Source organism: Mobula birostris, chromosome 12, assembly GCF_030028105.1.
Source record: "Mobula birostris isolate sMobBir1 chromosome 12, sMobBir1.hap1, whole genome shotgun sequence".
NCBI classification, from domain to species: Eukaryota; Metazoa; Chordata; class Chondrichthyes; order Myliobatiformes; family Myliobatidae; genus Mobula; species Mobula birostris.
In genome coordinates this window covers 78,816,948-78,838,673 of record NC_092381.1, presented here as the reverse complement: position 1 = coordinate 78,838,673, position 21,726 = coordinate 78,816,948, and the positions used below count along the sequence as shown (strand labels likewise).

The window sequence follows — 21,726 nt, the reverse complement described above, 5'->3', positions numbered from 1 at the left end:
ACATGGCTGTGTACTACACACAATCCTTTGATTTCCATCGAATATTTGAACAATGCCAAATACAAATTCCTTTGGCACTGTGAGTTTGTTAATGTGATATTTATAAAAGGTCAATTAACTACATTTCTTTTTTGTTTCCCTTTTTGTTCCCTGTTTTGTGAAGGCATATTCAGAATTACCATTTAAACTTGTTAAATCATGCATGACATTTTGCTTTGTTTCCTCATTGACAGTCACATAGTTTATCTTCCTAATTTGATGATTAGTATTGATTAAGAAAGCAATGATATTGGCTGATAAATATCAGAATAGATCCTTGTTCCCATATAATTTGAAGTATTTTCATTTAAGTCCTTTTCAGACTGTCACAATTCTCCAACATTTGAACAAGAAAATTAAATTTTACATTAGTAGTGAATATTACCAACTTTTTTGTATATATACTTTTTGAATGAAATGTGCTCGTAATAGATTTAGCCTGAAGTTTTTCTGTGATGGATGTCTGTGAATTATTGTCCAGGTAAGTGCACTTAAACCGAAGATCAGAAACTTATTTCTTCAAATCTATAAACCCATACAAAATATTATATGGGAAAATTTCATAATTTCACAGAAGCCTGAATACAAAACTTTTCAATAAACACTGAGTAGACATTGATTTGATTTCAACTTGTTATTAAAAACTGGTGACCTTGGATCTGTAAAAATCCTCACATAATATTCCTTCAATCATGCCTGAAAGGGATCTGTTGAAACTTGGAATCTTGTCTAATCAGCTTTTAGTTTTCAACATTGTTTGGCTGAATAACATTGCAGCTCCCACGAATTGGCAGATGAGTGATGCAAGCCACAGCTCACTCGTGACTGTCCCATGAATCAGTTGGCTGATCAGAAGCTCCAGCATATATCAGCTAATGTTTCAGACTACCTCTAAGAGAGAGTCTCTCCATTTGAGACACTGGGCTGGAAAACATTCTCACTTACAAGTTTTAACGATGGAACTGAATATCAGGAAGTAAGTTCCTTTGATAATCAATGTTTATTTCTTTTTTTTTGAATGAAAGATATTGAACGAGGGCTCAAAATACTTATACACAAGGAAGTTAAAGTTTGCTGTCACTAATTTAAAAGATCCTCAGGAACTCTTCCCCAAAAGTGAGGAATGAGTCAATGTTTGACTGATTCAAGTGTTGGGCCAGATTGGGAAGTTGGGTATGGCTGAACTGGGGTGGCAGGACCCAGGCCCGAGAGCATATTGAAGCGCAGGGCCTGAGTCCTGGAGTGAGGAACGAGCTGATGTTTGGCTGATTTAAGTGCCGGGCCAGATTGAAAAGGTCAGGGTTTGGGGCTGGAAGCGAGGTACAGGCCAGTGTTCAGCTTGCTGCTCGGCGAGGTTTACTCGCCTATGCGCTGAACTGAGGCAGTGGCCTGCAACTAACGGGCTCCTGGATCAGTTGTGACTGGCCTTGTGGCTGTGAACTCACTTTCATGAACTTTAGTTCTGAGTGTTATTTGCTTACCTTTCATTGTTTGCACAATTTGTTCTTTTTTTTGCACAGTGGGTGTTTAATGGTTTCATTTTTTCATGGGTTCTATTGAGTTTCTTTGTTTTGTGGCTGCCCGTAAGAAGATGAATCTCAAAGATGTATACAGTATATACAGTCTGATAACAAATTTACTTCGAACTTTGATGCCCAGCCCAATTAAAATTAATTGGGAAAAACACAATTGCAGATGCTGGAAATATGAAATAAAAACACAAAACTACTGAAGATGTTCAGCAAGTCAGGCAGCATTAGTGGCAGGAGAGACAGAGTTCATGCTTCAGAAGCAGAAAAGTGAGTAAACAAGCTTGCTTTAAGTTGAAGAGAACAAAGGAAATGTCTGCAATAGGATAGAGATCAAGGATGTCCAGATGAGACAGTGATCTGAGGGTTGCAACAAGCCTTGCTGTTCCTCAAACTTGTGTTGAGTTTTGTTGGAACAGAACAAGAGTTCAAAGATGGAGAGGTCAGATTGGGAGCAAGTTTGAAAACTAAACAGATAGGCAAATGGAAGCTTGGGGTCACTCTTGAGAACGGAATGGACGTGCCAATCCGTGTTTGGTCTTCCAAAGTAAGCAGACCATATTGTGAGCACTGTATGCAATGCTAGGGAGGCTACGGAGATCTTGACCCACAGCTACCCTCTCACTTTATCCCTTACCACCATTCAGGGACCCAAACTAGGAGCAATTCACTTGCATTTTTTCCTATGCAACATGTTCCATTTAGAGCTCATCATGTGGTGTTCTTATAAACTGGGTAACTGTTTAGCAAACTGCCCCAGTTCAGTCTGCAAAGGTGCCTCTGACTTTCCAGATGGTTGTCATCATAATTTTCCAACTATTTCCTGTCTTTGACCTCTTACACTCTTCCAATGATTCCAATGTAAGCTCAAGGAGCAGAACCTCATCTGCTTCCTGGAACTTGATATTGAATTTAATAATTTCAGATAACTATCTTTCCTATTTATATAAACACTCTCCTTTTCTGATACATGGCCATCCACCTGTAACAATAATGCAGTTTTTCTCCCTCTTCACCTCCTATCTGACCTGCCAGCTCTTTCTGGCATCCTATTTTTCTTCAAATTTCCATCCATTACTATATTCGGTACCGCAAGGTCTCGTGCGTTTGTTTGTTTCTTTCCTCCATCTAATCATATCCATCAATAAACCAGATGGTATCAAAACCGCTGGGTGGCGGGGTGGTGATATATCTCTACCAAAGGAGGTGTAAGACGTTCCTTCCTTCCGCTTGTCTGCAGGTCACTCTTGGGAATGCTGTAGCACTTGTTTTAGTCCCCTAATCACAGCATGTGAAGCCCTGGGAGCAGGTTGTGGATGGTCATATGACATCTGGTGCATATCACAAGTCCTGGTTATGTGACCACTAACGCCAAGTAGACACTCCCTGAAAAGTACTGATAATGGCTGGGGTCCCTCATCTTTTAAAGACATCACCCAGAAGAAGGCAATGGCAAACCACTTCTTTGGAAAATTTTGCCAAGAACAATCATGGTCATGACTGCCTACGTCAGTGGTCCCCAACCACCGGGCCGCGGACCGGTACCGGGCTGCAGAGCATGCGCTACCGGGCCGCGAGGAAACGATATGATTTGGCGTTATGAGTCAGCTGCGCCTTTCCTCATTCCCTGTCACACACCGTTGAGCTTGAACGCACACGAGGTCATTACGCACGCATCATCCATGTCAGCGCGGGAAGGAGATCAACTCCTTGAGCTTGCAAATGACGGTGGGCTGAAAAGTATGTTTGACATAACATCTCTGCCGGCATTCTGGATCAAAGTCAAGGCTAAATATCCTGATGTAGCCACGAAAGCACTGAAAACATTGCTTCCATTTCCAACATATCTCTGCAATGAATGCAACGAAAACTAAATTGCAGAATAGACTGGACATAAGGAACCCCCTTCGAGTATCGCTGTCTCCCATCACCCTTCGATAAGACCGTCTTGTTGCAGGGAACAAGTATGCGGCCCAGGGGTCCCACTGATTCAGCAATATTGGTGTGTTGCAATTATTTTATATGTTCATATGGGGAAAATATGTGCTGTGTGTTTGATATCCAAACATTACTTAAAATGTTATGATGCTATTGACTTATATAACCATATAACAATTACAGCACGGAAACAGGCAATCTCGGCCCTTCTAGTTCATGCCGAACGTTACTCTCACCTAGTCCCACCGACCTGCACTCAGCCCACAACCCTCTATTCCTTTCCTGTCTATATAGCTATTCAATTTTTCTTTAAATGATAATATCGAACCTGCCTCTACCACTTTTACTGAAAGTTTGTTCAACACTTACTTCAAGCTCCCCTGTCCTCCCCTGATAATTGACTTATCACTATATTCATGCGAGGAAAATATGCGCTGTGTGTTTAATGTTAATTTCGTTAGCTAAACCCTTTTAGAAATGAAACTGAGTGTATTAGCCACTTACCACCTATATTCCAGTTGTGATTAACACCCCCACCCCCGAACAGAATTGCCAAAAACGATTTGTGGATAAAAAATCGGCACGTACACGCATGCGCAGGTCACACATGCGCACTGGTGCCGCACAAGGCTTCATAGTCATGGTAGCCTTTCTCGGGGTAAACGCAACGTATTTGACTGCTACTCTTGTCTGTAGGCAACCCTATCCGCCCCCCCCCCCCCCGCCCAGTCGGCCAGTCTGCAAGAATATTGTCAATATTAAACCGGTCCGTAGTGTGAAAAAGGTTGGGGACCCCTGGCCTACGTCATACGACATGGAACATAAGGATGTTGATGATGAACAAAATTAGTTTAAGCTAATCTGCACCCTACCAAAGACATGCCCTTTGGTTGTTCTACTCCATCCACCCCTCTAAGACTGTTCTATACACTGTAGACCCCTCTATACACTGTTTTTTCACATTTCTAATTCTGATGGAAAATCATAGATCTAAAATCTTAACTCGGATTTGCTCTCCACAAATCTGCCAAACCTTCTGAGTATTTCCCTCTCTGTTTTATTTACCTCACCTAGCACAGTGCCTTCTGAGTCTATGACTCCATTATTTCATTGTGTTTGTGGGAACCTGCTGTGGGCAGGTTAGTTGAAGTATTTCCATTAATATAACAGTGACTACAATTTCACAAGTCTTAATTAACAATAAAATGATATAATGGATATCCTGAAGCCATATAAATTAAAGTTGATTTTATTTTGAAATACTGCAAAAAGGATACAAAATAATTGCGACCTTTCCTTTGTTAAAAAAAAAATAGGGCCCAGGGTTAGTATTGACAAAAGCTCCTTATACAGGTGTGAGGAAATCTGCAGATGCTGGAAATTCAAGCAACACACACAAAAAATGCTGGTGGAACGCAGCAGGCCACGCAGCACCTATAGGAGGAGGTACAGTCAACGTTTCAGTTAGTCCTGATGAAGGGTCCCGGCCCGAAATGTCAACCGTACCTTTTTCTATAGACGCTGCCTGGCCTGCTGCATTCCACCAGCATTTTTTGTGTGTGTTGTTATACAGATGTAACACCCTGGGAAAAGGTTCACTGCTGATGTAATGGCTTCTCTGTAGCTGCAGTGTTTGGGTTATGACTAGTGATAATAGAGGCTGAGGAATGTGCACTGGCCAATGATGGGAGGCGTTTTTCTTTCTTATGTGCCCAAGAGAAGGGATTTTGTGGTCTTTTGTTGGCGAGAGATAAAGAAAGTGGAGCGAGTTGGTAGACTGCAGAATGGAGTGGACTTGGAGTGAGGGTCTGGGAGTCAAAGACGCTCGGAGGAGGTCGATGGGAACGAAGGGACAGAAAACCATGAGCTCCAACGTGCACATTAGACTGTTTCATTTACATGGGCTCTTTTTTCTTTTTGCTTTCTTAGCTAACCCTATAGTAAAATTAAGAATTATAAAGCTCAATCGTACAATTGCTTATGGTGTACTGTTTGATAGTTTGTGATATGAATTTGTAACTGGGCAACGCATCATGCAGCATCCACACAGACAAGATTTCTCAAGTTAGGCGGGGCCAGAGGCTGTCTTCTCCGAGACAAACGCATGTTGGCCAAACTTGAGGGTTACATAGACAACTGCCGGGTGTTGGAGTCACCACGTGAACCTCCTCAGGTTTATTAAATTGACTCTGAATGGTAGTATTACTGCTGTGGAGATGCCTTTTAAGAACACTTATCCATGTGGTGTGCATGAGGTAGGCCAAGAAGGAATAATACTAATCACAGATGAAGAAATGTTTTTCATTAAAAAGAAAGGTAAATATTTTATTCAATAACTAATAACATTTCCTTCAGGATTATCCTCCTGCCAAAGTTCTCCTGTTTAGCTCAGTTAGAAACATAATCCTATTCCTTACGGCACAATTAAGACCAGTCTTGAGGACACTGTGAAATGAAAGCATCACATAATATTTATACAGAAACTCATTTACATAATTTTTATCTGTATAAAATTAACCTTCAATATGACATTGCTTATTAAGCTTATTACCCTTTCATAATCTCTTCGTGTTTTTCCATCTTGCAAAAATATGGATTTTCTTTAATTTATGTGCATCAGGATGTTTTATTTCAAATATAATCCAACAATTTTGATGGATTTACTAAATTAGAAGGTTCCTATCTATGCACCTGTGGACTTGCCCATGGCTTATTATCTGAGATAAATTAAAAGTTGACTCTGGTTTGCTAAGGAGAAGTGGGTAGGTTACCCACAAAGTAATCTGTTTGCTGAAAGTTGCACTTCATTCTATGCATTGGCGGTGATGCACTGAATTACAGTTAATGCCTAATTGAAGAGCCAGTTACATGTACCACACAATAATATGCTGAGTTACTCAGAGCAACAGAGATGCCCAGCATAAGTCTGTGCCCAACATTAACTTCCTATCTGCACTAAGCCTAAATTAATTCTATTTAATTCTCCCCACTATCATCAATGTCCCCTTATTTTCTACGGTTCACTTACACACTGGGGGGGGGGGCTGGGCTATTTACAATGGTCAATTAACTTATAAACCTGCACATCTGTAGGAATCAAGAGGAAACTGGAGCACCTGGAGGAAACCCACATGGTCACAGCTGTAAACATGGAAAATCCACTCTCTGGTCAGGATTGAATGTAGGTCACTGGAGCTGTGAGACAGCAGCTCTACCAACTTCACCATGAGCAAATAACCAGGACTGGAAAAGTTGGAACAGCCTGCTATTCTATGAGTACACCTTCCCCCCAAACCTCCACCTCCCCTCCCCCTCCACACACCCCTCCCCAGTATAATTAAATGTTCTGCAAAGCACTGTGTTAACATTTTGCAGCCCATGTTAGAACAATAACATGTTTGTGTTGGGCACGTGGCCAAGTGGTTAAGGTGTTCGTCTAGTTACCTCAAGATCGCTAGTTTGAGCCTCAACTGTGGCAGCGTGTTTGTGTCCTTGAGCAAGGCACTAATCACACATTGCTCTAGTCTGTGCGAGGAGTGGCGCCCCACATAGACTTCCAATCTGCGCCTTGTAAGGCATGAAAATGCCCGACACAGGCCTCTCATGGTCTGAGTTGACGTTCCCTCCTCCTTAGAACAATAAGACTCCCTTTTATACTCTTTATTAGCTGGGCATCACTTGTGAAGTATATGCACATTGATTATAGGAACAGGACATTAATTTTGAAAGAGTTTGCCAAAAAAGTAAAATGCTACATTCCAATGTAGGTTGTGCAATTATTTAGTGGCTTTTTGCTACAAATATGACCCGCCAACCATAATTTTGTACTTACAGCAACACATGTACATCAACCTGAGCAGTTCACTAGGAGTGAAGAAGAAATATTATGACTAAGACAAACATCTGAAATGCAATGCTATTTATAAAATGTATTTGTGTGGTGCTAAAGGCATGCTGAATGTCAGCAAACATAGGTTTCCTTACCGCTGCCTGCTCTGGTCATTATTCAATTCTGTAGGTGGGGTCTCATTGTTTGAAAATTGGCTAATGCGTTTCCACGTCTTTTTCTTTTTCTCCTAGGCTTCTCACATTTGTACATTACTACCACAAAAGCATTTCAAAAGTATTTACCTTACCTCCATCAGACCACCTGGTCATTTCACTTCCTTTGCTGCACAAGTTTGTGCATTTATTTTAGCTCCCTACTTCTCTGCATACTGGCTTTATCCAATATTTCACTTCATTACCTGTTCCTTCCAGTTTTCCAAAGCACATTCTGAGCATATGTTTTTTCCATTAACTTTTAACTCTAATTAGAGAAAAGTCTTCAATTACTAATTGGACAACTTTTAATGAGTGAGCGCATTGTTAATTTTGGACCTTTCAGCTATTTTGAAGGTAGGGAAAAGGGACAAATTCTTTGACAGTGTACCAAATTGATAAACTTCAATGCAACTTTAATACATCATGATTCAGAGGATTTTCCATTCAATTTCCATTTTATTACAATGTCTGGAGGATTATTAGCTCCCTTGGAAGTTTGAATGGTTGACATTTTTAGCATACTAATTAATGCGCTTGTGTTAATTTTTTATTCAGGGTTCACAGTTCAAAGCAAATTTATTGTCAAACTACATATATGTCACCATATACAACCCAAAGATTGATCTTGTTGTGGGTGGGCAGACTCAATAAATCTACGGAATAATAATCAGAAAAGAATCAGTGAAAGGGTGTCCAACTTGGGCATTCAACAGAGCGCAAAAGACAACAAACTGTGCAAATACAAAAGAAGAAATAATAAATAAATAAATAAATAAATAAATCAATCAATCAATCAATCAATCAATCAATCAATCAATCAATCAATAAGCAATACATATCAAGAACATGAGATGAAGAGTCCTTGAAAACGAGTCCATAGGTTGTGGTGACATTTCAATGATGGGTCAAGTGAAGTTGAGTGAAGTTATCCCCTCTGGCTCAAGAGCCATAATGGTTGAGGGTAATAAATGTTCCTGAACCTGTGGTGTGAGTCCTGAGGCTTCTGTACCTTCTTCCTGATGGCAGCAGTAAGAAGAGAGGATGTCTGGATTGTGAGGGTCCCTGATGATGGATGGTGCTTTCCTGTGACAATGATCTGTGTAGGTGTGCTCAATGATGGGGAGCACATTGCCCGTGATGGACTGGGCCATAAACACTACTTTTTTGTAGGATTTTCTGTCAAGCGCATTGATGTTTCCATACTATGCCATGACGCAGCCAGTCAATATATTCTCCACTATACAGCTATTGAAGTTTGTCAAAGTTTTAATTGCCATGCCGAATCTCGCAACCTCCTAAGGTATTAGAGGCGCTCTTTGTAATTACACTTATGTGGTGGGCCCAGGACAGATCCTCCTAAAAGTTAACACTGAAGAATCTAAAGTTGCTAATCCTCTCCACCTCCGACGAGGACTGGCTGATGGCCCTCTGGATTCCTTCACCTGAAGTCTATAGTTGGTTCCTTGATCTTTCAGATATTGGGAAAGAGGTTGTTGTTCTGGCACCACACAGCCAGATTTTCAATTTCCCTCCTATAGGCTGATTCATCACCACCTTTGATTCTGCCTACAGCAATAGTGTGGGCAGCAAACTTGAATACGGCATTGGAGCTGTGCTTAGCCACACAGTCATAAGTATAGAGTGAGAATAGCTGGGCACTGCAGCTGTACAAGCTCCAAGGCTCCCAAAAGACCTCTGGAATCTCCACAACCCTGAAATGAGCAGTTTGTGATGTTATCAGATATTAATGAGGATTGGGTGTGATTTTACCAAGTGTGACTAAGCAGGCCTTCCTCAAAAGGTTTGGGAACCAATGATCTAATACATTATCTGTAGGGTCATAAAGTGCTTTCCCTGTGAATCTTCTCTGAAAACCACAACTTTGAAATTCAAGCTTCACAGTTCCGAATTATTGCAACTTGATTTACCCCAGTTTCATTCCTATTTTCTTTTCTTTTTTTAGCATTCTGCATGTTTCCCCAGCACGGAGAGGTATTCATGTATAAGATTTATATAATGGTGAATTAACTTTAATTACAAAACACATACTTAAAAGACTTATCACAGTTATCCACTCATTCCTGCTTATCTGTAAATATAATGAGATAATTTGAGTATGCAAATACCCTGCAACCTTCAACACCTGACTGAAACATATTGAAGTGTTTTTGAAGCAAAGCAGCACTGTACGGTGTATCAGGAGTCTAATGAACTATTCTTTTAATGGTCCTATTCATTTAAGCACATCAAATGATAGTTTCCAGGTGACTTGTACTCAAAGGATAATTTAATTGGTTATCTATTGGTAGGGCCAGTGAGACAGGGAAGACCATCAATGTTTAAGCTCCTGGTTTCCTGTCTAATTAAGAAAAGCAAAAGCTTTTTTTTCTGGCTAATTCAGAACACTTTCTTGAGGATCAAGGAGTAAGATGCTTTAATATGAAATTATCCAGCTGAAAGGAAATGGAAATTTTAAAAGTCATTTTAACTGCAACTTGCTTTATTACTGTCTGGTATGGAGGGGTTACTACACAGGACTGAAAGAAGCTGCAAAAGGTTGTAAATCTAGTCAGCTCCATCTTGGGTACGAGCCTACAAAGGACCCAGGACATCTTCAGGGAGCGGTGTCTCAGAAAGGCAGTGTCCATTATTAAGGACCTCCAGCACCCAGGGCATGCCCTTTTCTCACTGTTACCATCAGGTAGGAGGTACAGAAGCCTGAAGGCACACACTCAGTGATTCAGGAACAGCTTCTTTCCCTCTGCCATCCGATTCCTAAATGGAAATTGAATCTTTGGACACTACCACACTTTAAAACAAAAAAATAGTATTTCTGTTTTTGTGTGCTTTTTTAATCTATTCAATATATGTAATTGATTTACTTGTTTATTTATTATTATTATTTTTATTTTACTTATTTTTTTCTCTGCTAGATTATGTATTACATTGAACTGCTGCTGCTAAGTTAACAAATTTCATGTCACATGCCGGTGATAATAAACCTGATTCTGATACTGAGCACTGAAGGAGATTTCCTCCTGTCACATTTGAATGTTGTTTGGGAATGGTGTCTTTTGTTTTGTGGTTTAGTTTTACAGCATGGAGTAGGGCCTTTGAGTTACACTGCCTCAGCACCCCTATGACCGTGATTAAACTTAACCTAATTGTGGGATAATTTACAATGACTAATGAACCTATCTGGTACGTATTTGGACTGTGGAAAGAAACCGGAGCACCCAGGGAAAACCCATGCATTCCACGGGGAAAACGTACAGAGGCTCCTTACAGAATAGCACTGGAACTGAACTCTAGAACACTGCGAGCTGTAATGGCATTGTGCCAACTGCTATGCCACTTTAGCCATGTGCCATCTAGGTCCAGCAGCCTTAGCAAATATTGCCCATGTTAAAACTGTGTCAATGCAGTATATATTGACAGGCACTTTGAGCTTGGTGTCCTTTTGGTTATCAATAATGCAGCCTTTAGTGGTGATACAGCCTTTTGCTCTTATGCACCAAAAATCTGGGATGCTCTACCAACTCAAAGCTAATCAATAAGCTCCAAGACCTTGTCCTCAATACTTGTGCAATTGGGTGCTTGATTTCCTCACTTGCAGACCCCAGTCAGTTCAGATTGGCAACAGTTCAGATTCCTCCACAATCACTGTCGGTACAGGTGCACCACAAGACTGTGTGCTTAGCCCCCTGCTCTACTCACTTTACACTTATGTCTGTGTGGCTAAGCACAGCTCCAGTGCCACATTCAAGTTTGCTGACAACACCAATGTCATATGCTGAATCAAAGGTATTAATGAATCAGCCCATAGTAGGGTGATTGAAAATCTGGCTGAGTGGTGCCATAACAACAAACTCTTACTCAATGTCATCAAGACCAAGAAGCTGATTATTGACTTCAGGAGAAGGAAAGCAGAGATCCATGAGTCAGAGGTGAAGAAGGTTGGCAACTTTAAATTCCTCAGTGTTACTATTTCAGAGAACCTATCCCTGTCCCCATAACCTAATCTGACCCCTAATCCTCTGCCTGTCTCCAAAACCATCCCACTGAATCTACAAACACAACTAAGTCTGAACCACGACCTCAATGGAGATCACAGCTCAGCAGCATCCTAACCGGACTAGATCTGAAAGGCCCATGAACACTACCTCGTTATATGTCTTGTAAGCTATTTACTTATAGTTCATAGTAATTTTTATGCCTGGCACTGCGCTGCTGCTGGAAAGCAACAAATTTTGCAACATATATCATTGATAATAAACCTGATTCTGATATCACCATTAATGTTACCAGTCATCAAGGCAGTCCCAACAAATAGATTTATAACCTTGACCAATGAAAAGCTTCAGAAAATCCAGCATAAAATAAAGTCCAAGATACATACAAAGTCCTTAATTTTGAAGAATTTTGGTAAAGCTTGAAACTAATACTCCTGCCTTTGCCTGATCAAGGGTTTGAATTTGAATTATTTTTGTTTAAATGAAATCTACCCTGTTACACAAGAGAAGCAAGAGCTATCTCTGTTTTGAAGATCACGTTGGACTATTATAGCCATTTGTCTTAAAACAATGTCAAAGAGGTGGGTATCCCATGTTTTACTTTTATTCATGGACACATTGCATGTTAGCTTCTAAAATCATCAGAATATCTTCAGAATATTTTCATCATTGCTAAGGTAATTGGTGGAAAATACCTCTGTCGATGAATATTCTGCTGATTTCGTTCATATGTGGTGTTATTTTATTATTCCACTCATGATATTTGCAATATCTTTGTTTATCTTTTCTATTTCTTTTTTACGGCTTTGAAATTGATTTATCTGCCCAGATGTTTTATATTAGAACATTTCCCTTCTCTCCAGGGTGAATTATATTAAACACTAGGCTCTATTAAATTGGATTTGGACAATTGGTTATATGAATCTTTCTCCATGGATGAAAAACATTGAAATAGTCTTGCAATTTCTTCGGTAGTTGCTGTCATATTGACATTTTATGTCTTTGTCAAACTTTTCCTTTCCATTTTTCTAAAATGTTTCTTCAAACCCATAACTAACTCGATTTCAGCAGTTCGCTCCAGATAGGTTTATTGTGTTAGTAATTTTCTAGATGAAATGGAAACCATAACAAGCTAAAGTATATATTAAATATAGTTATATTTCACTGATCATTGTAAACTCTGGGCAAAACTTAAATACTTATGCTCTTGTATAGACTATATGAATGAAATGAAGCTTCTTATTCTAATAAAACTCAAAACAGCATTTCAATCACAGCAGTAACTTTGCACTGTATGAGAAAGCATTACATGTTCTCCAAACCACTGCTGTGAGCTACTAATTAATGATGTTTCTGCTGCCTCCTAGTTGACACATAGTCTAGTCTTTGATCCAATGACCATCAAAAGGGAATCTCTTTACACAGAATTTTTTCTCAATCTCTTTAGAGAACTGGTGGGGAGAAGAAAAGAGAAAGATTGATAGCTCTCGGACAAACTATCACTGAGTATGTGATAGTTTGCTTGAGAGCTGGTGGGCTGGAAAGAGGTGAACTATACTTTGCTTGAGGAAAAACATTTGTCAAACTTGTACACCTCTGTCCACTCTCACAATGGGCTTTCAGTCCAGTGAATATTACTTAATGAGTGAGTAACCAATGCAATTAATTAAGCATCCCCAGTTTTATGTTATAGAAATAGTGCAACATTGATACAGTCATGCATCTGTAGAAAAAAATACAGTGCTATGGAACTGCTAGTGTCAATAATGCATCTTTAATGTGTAAATATGCAGCAGTAGCATGACTTGTCACTGCAGAGTTGTTTCTGCACCATAACAATTCAGATATTTGACAATAACAGTGCAGATATGATGCTGGATTCAATGCCATGGCATTCAAATATGTCCCTCATTGCAGGGTTTTGACAAGAGTATACCTCCTGGGTCATTTCAAAACTTAAACAGGCTATTTCAGAAAAAGAAAGTGCAGACACCCTTTTATTTCCCCAAACATATTTGCAGCCAAGCCCACTGAGAGATGTATAAACTATCCACAGTATTATTTGGGTACTGCAAGCTGATTATTGTGCTCTATAGACATAGTTTTCACACACATTCATTCGCTGCTACATTTGAGCAACACCCAAAGGTAGTGAGTCTTTGGAATTCCCCACTTAAGAGGGCCGTAGAGGATCTCTTATCAAGTATTGTCAAAACAGGGATTGGTATATTTTATATTCAAGGGGAATTCGGGATTTGGTTTAAGATCAAATAAAATTGAAGCATGCATCAGCCATAGAGCTCCTCAATCCTGGTCCACTATTCAGTAAGGCCATGATGGGATTTGGACCATAATACCACTTATGCCCACTCCCTACATGATTTCCCAGTGGCCACCCATTTCAATTTTACTTCCAATTCACATTCCGACATATCAGTAAATGGTCTCCGGTACTGCCAGGATGAGGCCACACTCAGGCTGGAGGAGCAACACCTTATATTCCATCTGCATAGCCTCCAACCTGATGGCATGAACATTGATTTTTCAAATTTCCAGTAATTGCCCCCCCTTCACCATTCCCCATTCTTGTTTCCCAACTCACACCTTCCCTTCTTACCTGCCCACCACCTCCCTCTGATGCTCTTTCCCCCTTTTCTTTCTTCCATGGTCTTCTGTCCTCTCCTATCAGGTTCCCCCTTCTCCAGTGCTGTACCGTTTTACCAATCGACTTCCCAGCCCTTCACTTCACCCTCCCTCCTCCTATCCTGGTTTCGCCTATCACCTATTGCTTGTACTTCTTCCTCCCCTCCCCACACCTTCTTATTCTGACTTCTCTCCTCCCTTGCCAGTACTGACGAAGGGTCTCAGCCTGAAATGTCAACTGTTTACTCTTTTCTGAATCAGGTTTAATATCACTGGCAAACGTCGTAAAATTTGTTAACTTTGTGACAGCAGTACAATGCAATACACGATAAATATATAAAAACTGAATTACAGTAAGTATACATATGTATATTAAGTAATTAAATCAAAAATAAGTAGAGCAAAAACTGAACTTAGACCTGAAATAGTGTTCAAGAGTTCATTGTCCATTTAGAAATCAGATGGCAGATGGGAAGAAGCTGGTCCTGAATTGCTGAGTGAGTGCCATCTGGTTTCTGTATCTTTTCCATAGATGCAGCCTGGCCTGCTGAGTTCCTCCAGCATTTTGTATGTGTTGCTTTGGATTTTCAGCATCTGCAGATTTTCTTGAGCTTCTGATTTAGTACCCCACATCTTTTGCTTCCCATTATTTCCAAAAATCTCTTTTGGACAGTCTTGAATCTATTTAGTGATAAAGCATCTACCGCATTTCAGTGAGGAAAATTCCAAAGGTTAATAGCTGCCAGATAAAGAAATGTTTCCTCTGCTTTGTTCTGTTGACTGACAGCTTATCAAACAATTGGGATGCAATTTTGGAGCTGGTAGACTGAGCCACAAGGATAACATTTCAGCTGTGTCAATTTTGGCTAATTTACTTTGGACACTAAACTTTGGCAAGGATATAGTAGTTAATGTGAAGTTACCTTTATCTGAGAGAAAATAAATCTCTCAGCCACTGCCTGGTCAATCCTCCCTGAATCTTACTTGCCTCAGTGAGATTACTTCTTTTGCTTCTAAGCTTCAGTAAGTATAGATAAATCTTAGTATTTGCTTGGTACGTGGCAGATCTATGCAGAACCATTAGACGCCATAACAGTACCAAGCATACATATCTGCTGGAGCAACAGCAGATCAAGCCATATCTATGAGGAAAAAGGAGTTGTTGAGGATTCAGATCACAACACTGCATCCGATTCAACCTGAAGCACAGGGATTCCTTCCGTCCTAGCTGCTGCACAACTCACTGACTTCCTCCAGCAGGTAGTATGTGGAATCAGATTCCAGCATCTGCAATCTCTTACATCTCAATGAAGCACTCGGCACTGCTAAAACCAAAAGGCCAATCTGGTGGTATTACAACACTGTACTGTTTTTGTGTTAAACAGCAAAAGCATTGTGTAACAAAATTGAGCAGTCCGATACCAAATGAACCAACAGCAAAGCTGAGTGCTTGCAGCCATCTTCATCTAGTGGAGCTGAGAGTATGATTCATGTTAGCCTTCTTGAGGGCACAATATTATTTGCAGTGTATTTAAGATTTCAGTAATACTTGAATAGTATTGTAAATGTGTTGTTTGATTAAGCATTGTTTGCTTACAAAATTCATTATGGGTTATATAATGAAGTATGTGAATGGCATACATCATCATATCACCACATCATATATGTAAGTAACCCTATATCCCCAGCTCAGATGTTTTTCTTTCGATTAGTACTTGGAGTTACAAAACATAACAAAAGACAGCATAAAGTCTTTTGTTCTTTCCACATTTTATCAATAAATGTCTGAGAGCACTGCAGTGCTGAAAATTTAGCTGCACTGTTAGCCTAGCTTTTCCATTACAACTGCAATGTTGGCATTTACATAACTGTGGAAATTGTTTCAGGAAACCAACCCAATCCAAATAATTACCATCCCATCACGGTCCCCTGATTAGTTTACTGAATAGTGTTAATTCAATTGTCATTTTTTAATTAATTTTTTTCCTGTCAGATCACAATTTGTGAGATTGGTAATTCTCGAGTTAGTTAAATGTGCCATTTTTGGAATTGAATTTATTTTTTGTGTATGTGCATGTTCCATACTCAGTCATGTGCATTAGTGACTGAGTAGAGAATTGGGCAGCATTTGGAATCTTCTTACAGGCTTGATCGTATTATGAGCTACAATTGTTAACATGTTACATTGAAACAAAGGCAAAATTAACAGAAGAAATGAATTCTTTTTACATCTTAAACTATCATAAAAGCTGAACCTACTTGTTGGCTAATATGAACAGAATATCAATAATGTGTAGATATTTTCAGCTTGATTTGAACTCTTGATTTGAACAAAATTTCCAATGTTTTTATTTTATCTCAAGGCAGTGCACCTTCATGCTGTGTCCAGGTCTAATTTTCACCATAATGTAACTTCACATAATTTTCAATTTGTTCTCTGCAGATAAGTATTTTTATAATTTTAATGAATTTTTAATGTATCTTGTATGTGAGACCGCACAACTTTACAGAAATTTTATTCCTTGAATGAAGGGACAAAAGGTAAAATTGAACCAAACTGAATTAAACCACATGCTGTGCATAAAAAGTCAGGAAAATGTCTACAAACATTCGGCTGTATTGATACATGAAAATAAAGAGTTATCACTGTGAATATTAAGAATTATTTTCCTTGGCTTTCTCATTACACTATATAAATTCAATTCATTATTAACCTTTAGCTGCAGTAAATTCATAAAATATATAGTTTTAATTTCTAACATATGTTCTCAGGCTTCAATCATCGCAAGCACTAGCTTGTTGGAGAGGCGGTGCAAAGTTTAAAGAACAAAGAATAGTACAGCACAGTACCGGCCCTACGGCCCACAATGTTGTGCTGACCCTTAAACCCTGCCTCCCATATAAGTCCCCACCTTAAATCCTCCATATACCTGTCTAGTAGTCTCTTAAATTTCACTAGTGTATCTGCCTACATCACTGAATCAGGCAGTGCATTCCACGCACCAACCACTCTCTGAGTAAAAAACCTTCCTCTAATATCCCCCTTGAACTTCCCACCCCTTACCTGAAAGCCATGTCCTCTTGTATTGAGCAGTGGTGCCCTGGGGAAGAGGTGCTGGCTATCCACTCTATCTATTCCTCTTAATATCTTGTATACCACTATCATGTCTCCTCTCATCCTCCTTCTCTCCAAAGAGTAAAGCCCTAGCTTCCTCAGTCTCTGATCGTAATGCATACTCTTTAAACCAGGCAGTATCCTGGTAAATCTCCTCTGTACCCTTTCCAATGCTTCCACATCCTTCCTATAGTGAGGTGACCAGAACTGGACACAGTACTCCAAGTGTGGCCTAACCAGAGTTTTATAGAGCTGCATCATTACCTCACGACCCTTAAACTCTATCCTTCAACTTATGAAAGCTAACATCCCATAAGCTTTGTTAACTACCCTATCTACCTGTGAGGCAACTTTCAGGTATCTGTGGACATGTCCACCCAGATCCCTCTGCTCCTCCACACTACCAAGTATCCTGCCATTTACTTTGTACTCTGCCTTGGAGTTTGTCCTTCCAAAGTGTACCACCTCACACTTCTCCGGATTGAACTCCATCTGCCACTTCTCAGCCCACTTCTGCATCCTATCAATGTCTCTCTGCAACCTTCAACAATCCTCTACCCTATCCACAGCACCACCGACCTCTGTGTCGTCTGCAAACTTGCCAACCCATCCTTCTATCCCCACATCCAGGTCGTTAATAAAATACATGAAAAGTAGAGGTCCCAGAACAGATCCTTGTGGGACACCACTAGTCACAATCCTCCAATCTGAATGTACTCCCTCCACCACGACCCTCTGCCTTCTGCAGGCATGCCAATTCTGAATCCACCTAGCCAAACTTCCCTAGATCCCATGCCTTCTGACTTTCTGAATAAGCCTACCGTGTGGAAACTTGTCAAATGCCTTACTAAAATCCATGTAGATCACATCCACTGCACTATCCTCATCTATGTATCTGGTCACCTCCTCAAAGAACTCTATCAGGCTTGTTAGACATGATCTGCCCTTCACAAAGCCATGCTGACTGTTCCTGATCAGACCATGATTCTCTAAATGCCCATAGATCCTATCTCTAAGAACCTCTTCCAACAGCTTTCCCACCACAGACGTAAGGCTCACTGGTCTATAATTACCCGGACTATCCTTACTAACCTTTTTGAACTAGGGGACAACATTCGCCTCCCTCCAATCCTCCGGTACCATTCCCATGGACAGCAAGGACATAAAGATCCTAGCCAGAGGCTCAGCAATCTCTTCCCTCGCCTCGTGGAGCAGCCTGGAGAATATTCCGTCAGGCCCTGGGGACTTATCCGTCCTAATGTATTTTAACAACTCCAACACCTCCTCTCCCTTAATATCAGCATGCTCCAGAACATCAACCTCACTCATATTGTCCTCACCGTCATCAAGTTCCCTCTCATTGCTGAATACCGAAGAGTATTCATTAAGGACCTCGCTCACTTCCACAGTTTCCAGGCATATCTTCCCACCTTTATCTCTAATTGGTCCTACCTTCACTCCTGTCATCTTTTTGTTCTTCACATAATTGAAGAATGCCTTGGGGTCGTCCTTTACCCTACTCACCAAGGCCTTCTCATGCCCCCTTCTTGCTCTCCTCAGCTCCTTCTTAAGCTCCTTTCTTGCTACCCTATATTCCTCAATAGGCCCATCTGATCGTTGCTTCCTAAACCTCATGTATGCTGCCTTCTTCTACCTGACTAGATTTTCCACCTCACTTGTCACCCATGGTTCCTTCACCCTACCATTCTTAACCTTCCTCACCGGTACAAATTTATCCCTAACATCTTGCAAGAGATCCCTAAACATCGACCACATGTCCATAGTACATTTCCCTGCAAAAACATCATCCCAATTCACACCCGCAAGGTTAGCCTTATAGCCTCATAATTTGCCCTTCCCCAATTAAAAATTTTCCTGTCCTCTCTGTTTCTATCCTTTCCCATGATAATGCTAAAGGCCAGGGAGCAGTGGTCACCGTCCCCCAGATGCTCACCCACTGAGAGATCTGTGACCCGACCTGGTTCATTACCTAATACTAGATCTAGTATGGCATTCCCCCTAGTCGGCCTGTCAACATACTGTGACAGGAATCCATCCTGGACACACTTAACAAACTCTGCCCCATCTAAACCATTGGAACTAATCAGGTGCCAATCAATGTTAGGGAAGTTAAAGTCACCCATGATAACAACCCTGTTATTTTTGCACCTTTCCAAAATCTGCCTCCCAATCTGCTCCTCGGTATCTTTGCTGCTACCAGGGGGCCTATAGAATACTTCCAATAGAGTAACTGCTCCTTTCCTGTTCCTGACTTCCACCCATACTGACTCAAAAGAGGATCCTGCTAAATTACCCACCCTTTCTGTTGTTATAATAGTACTCCTGACCAGTAATGCCACCCGGCCTCCCCTTTCCCCCATCTCTATCCCTTTTAAAGTACTGAAATCCAGGAATATTGAGAATCCATTCCTGCCCCCGTGCCAGCCAAGTCTCTGTAATGGCCACAGCATCATAATTCCATGTATGTATCCAAGCTCTCAGTTCATCACCTTTGTTCCTGATGCTTCTTGCATTGAAGTACACACACTTTAGCCCTTCTACCTTTACACCCTTTATTCTGCTTCTCTTTCCTCAAAGCCTCTTTATATGTTAGATCTGGCTTTACTCCATGCACTATACTTGCAGTTCTCGCATGAACTTTATCCTCCTCCACCTCACTATCTGCTCCAACACTCTGGTTCCCCTACTCCTGCAAATCTAGTTTAAACCCCCCAGCGCAGCACTAGCAAACCTTCCAGCAAGGATGTTAGTCCCCCTCCAGTTCAGGTGCAACCCGTCCCATCAGTTTAAAAAGAGCTGAGGCCTTTAGGAATCTTCGCCAGGCTTCAATCTTCATGATCTATTAGGCACTTGGCAAAGGCAATAAAGAAGAATGAGGTGTCAGCGGAGTGGCCGCTGTGAGAGCAGCCCCAGTGTGAGTGGCCAGTGTTAGAGTGGTCAGGCTTTGGTAGAAAAGGCTTGGGTGGGATGAGGAGAATGCTCTAAATAACTTTCCAGTAAGTTTCTTTTTCTTGTTTTGTCTATTAGTTAATAGATAGTATGGTGAAGATGCAGCCAGGAGTAGTGGCGTATTCTTTATGTGAGATGTGGGATCGCCAGAAGACCTCAGGCCTCATCATATCTAAGCCTGCACAAGCTACAGCTGGATGACCTTCAGTACATATGGGACACTAAGGAGGTGATAAATAGGACTATGAGGAGATGGTCACACCTAAGTTGCAGGAGGCACGTTGCTCAGATAACTGCCAGGAGAAGGAAAGGGATTAGGCAGCTGGTGTAGAGCCTCAGTGACTGGGTCTCTGGCACTGAGTCTGGATCTGTGGCTTAGAAAGGAAGGGGGAGAAGAGGAATGCAGTAGTTATAGGGGATTCCATAGTTCGAGGAGCAGACAGGAGATTCTGTGGGTGTGAAAGTGACACCAAGAAAGTATGTTGTCTCCCAGGTCAAGGATACCTTGGATCAGGTCCATAGTATTCTAAAGGGGGATGGTGAACAAGCAGAATTTGTGGCACATATTGGTACCAATGACATAGGTAGGAGAAGGGAGGGGTCCTGAAGAGAGAATATAAGGAGTCAAGTAGAAAGTTGAAAAGCAGGACCTCCAGGGTAGCAACCTCTGGATTGCTGCCTGTGTCCCGTGCCAGTGAGCGTAAGAATAGGATGATTTAGCGGGTGAGTGCATGGTTGAGGAATTGCTGCAGGAGGCAATGTTTTCAATTTCTGGATCATTGGGATGTCTTCTGGGGAAGGCATGACCTGTATAAAAAGGATATGTTACACCTGAACTTGAGCAGGACAAATGTACTTGCAGGTAGGTATGCTAGAGCTGGAAAGAGTTTAAGCTAATTTGGCTGGGGAATGGGAACCAGAATGATAGAGTTAAGAATGCGGCTGCTTAGCTCTCTGTAATGTAGATGCAGTGAGACTGTGAGGGAGGGTAGGCAGATGGTAGGACAAAATTGCGGTCAGTGGGAAGAGATTAAGTGGAATGTGGGGACAAAATCAAAAGGGGTGATGAAGGGGCACAATTAAGAGCATCCCGACTGGCTGTATTACTGCCTGCTATGGGAACTGTACTTCCTCCAATCGCAGGACTCTGCAGAGAGTGTTGCAGACAGCCCAGCACATCTGTAGATGTGAACTTCACACTATTCAGGACATTTACAAAGACAGCTATGTAAAAGGGGCCCAAAGGATCATTGGGGACCTGAGTCACTCCAACCACAAGCTGTTCTAGCTGCTACCATCTGGGAAATGGTACCACAGCATAAAAGCTAGGACCAACAGGCTCTGGGACAACTTCTTCCACCAGGCCATCATACTGATTAATTCATGCTGGCACAACTGTATTTCTGTTACATTGACAGTCCTGTTGTACATACAA

At 41.0% G+C, this 21,726-nt stretch overlaps 1 long non-coding RNA gene across 1 annotated transcript in view; it reads left to right on the top strand.

The window, feature by feature from the left end:
- The first annotated feature begins 913 nt into the window (after window positions 1–913).
- Window positions 914–21,726, top strand: part of LOC140206368 (uncharacterized) — a 75,602-nt gene continuing 54,789 nt past the window's right edge. The window contains exon 1 of the long non-coding RNA XR_011888129.1: window positions 914–1,015. This is a non-coding gene — a long non-coding RNA (uncharacterized lncRNA). The remainder of the gene's footprint in view (window positions 1,016–21,726) is intronic.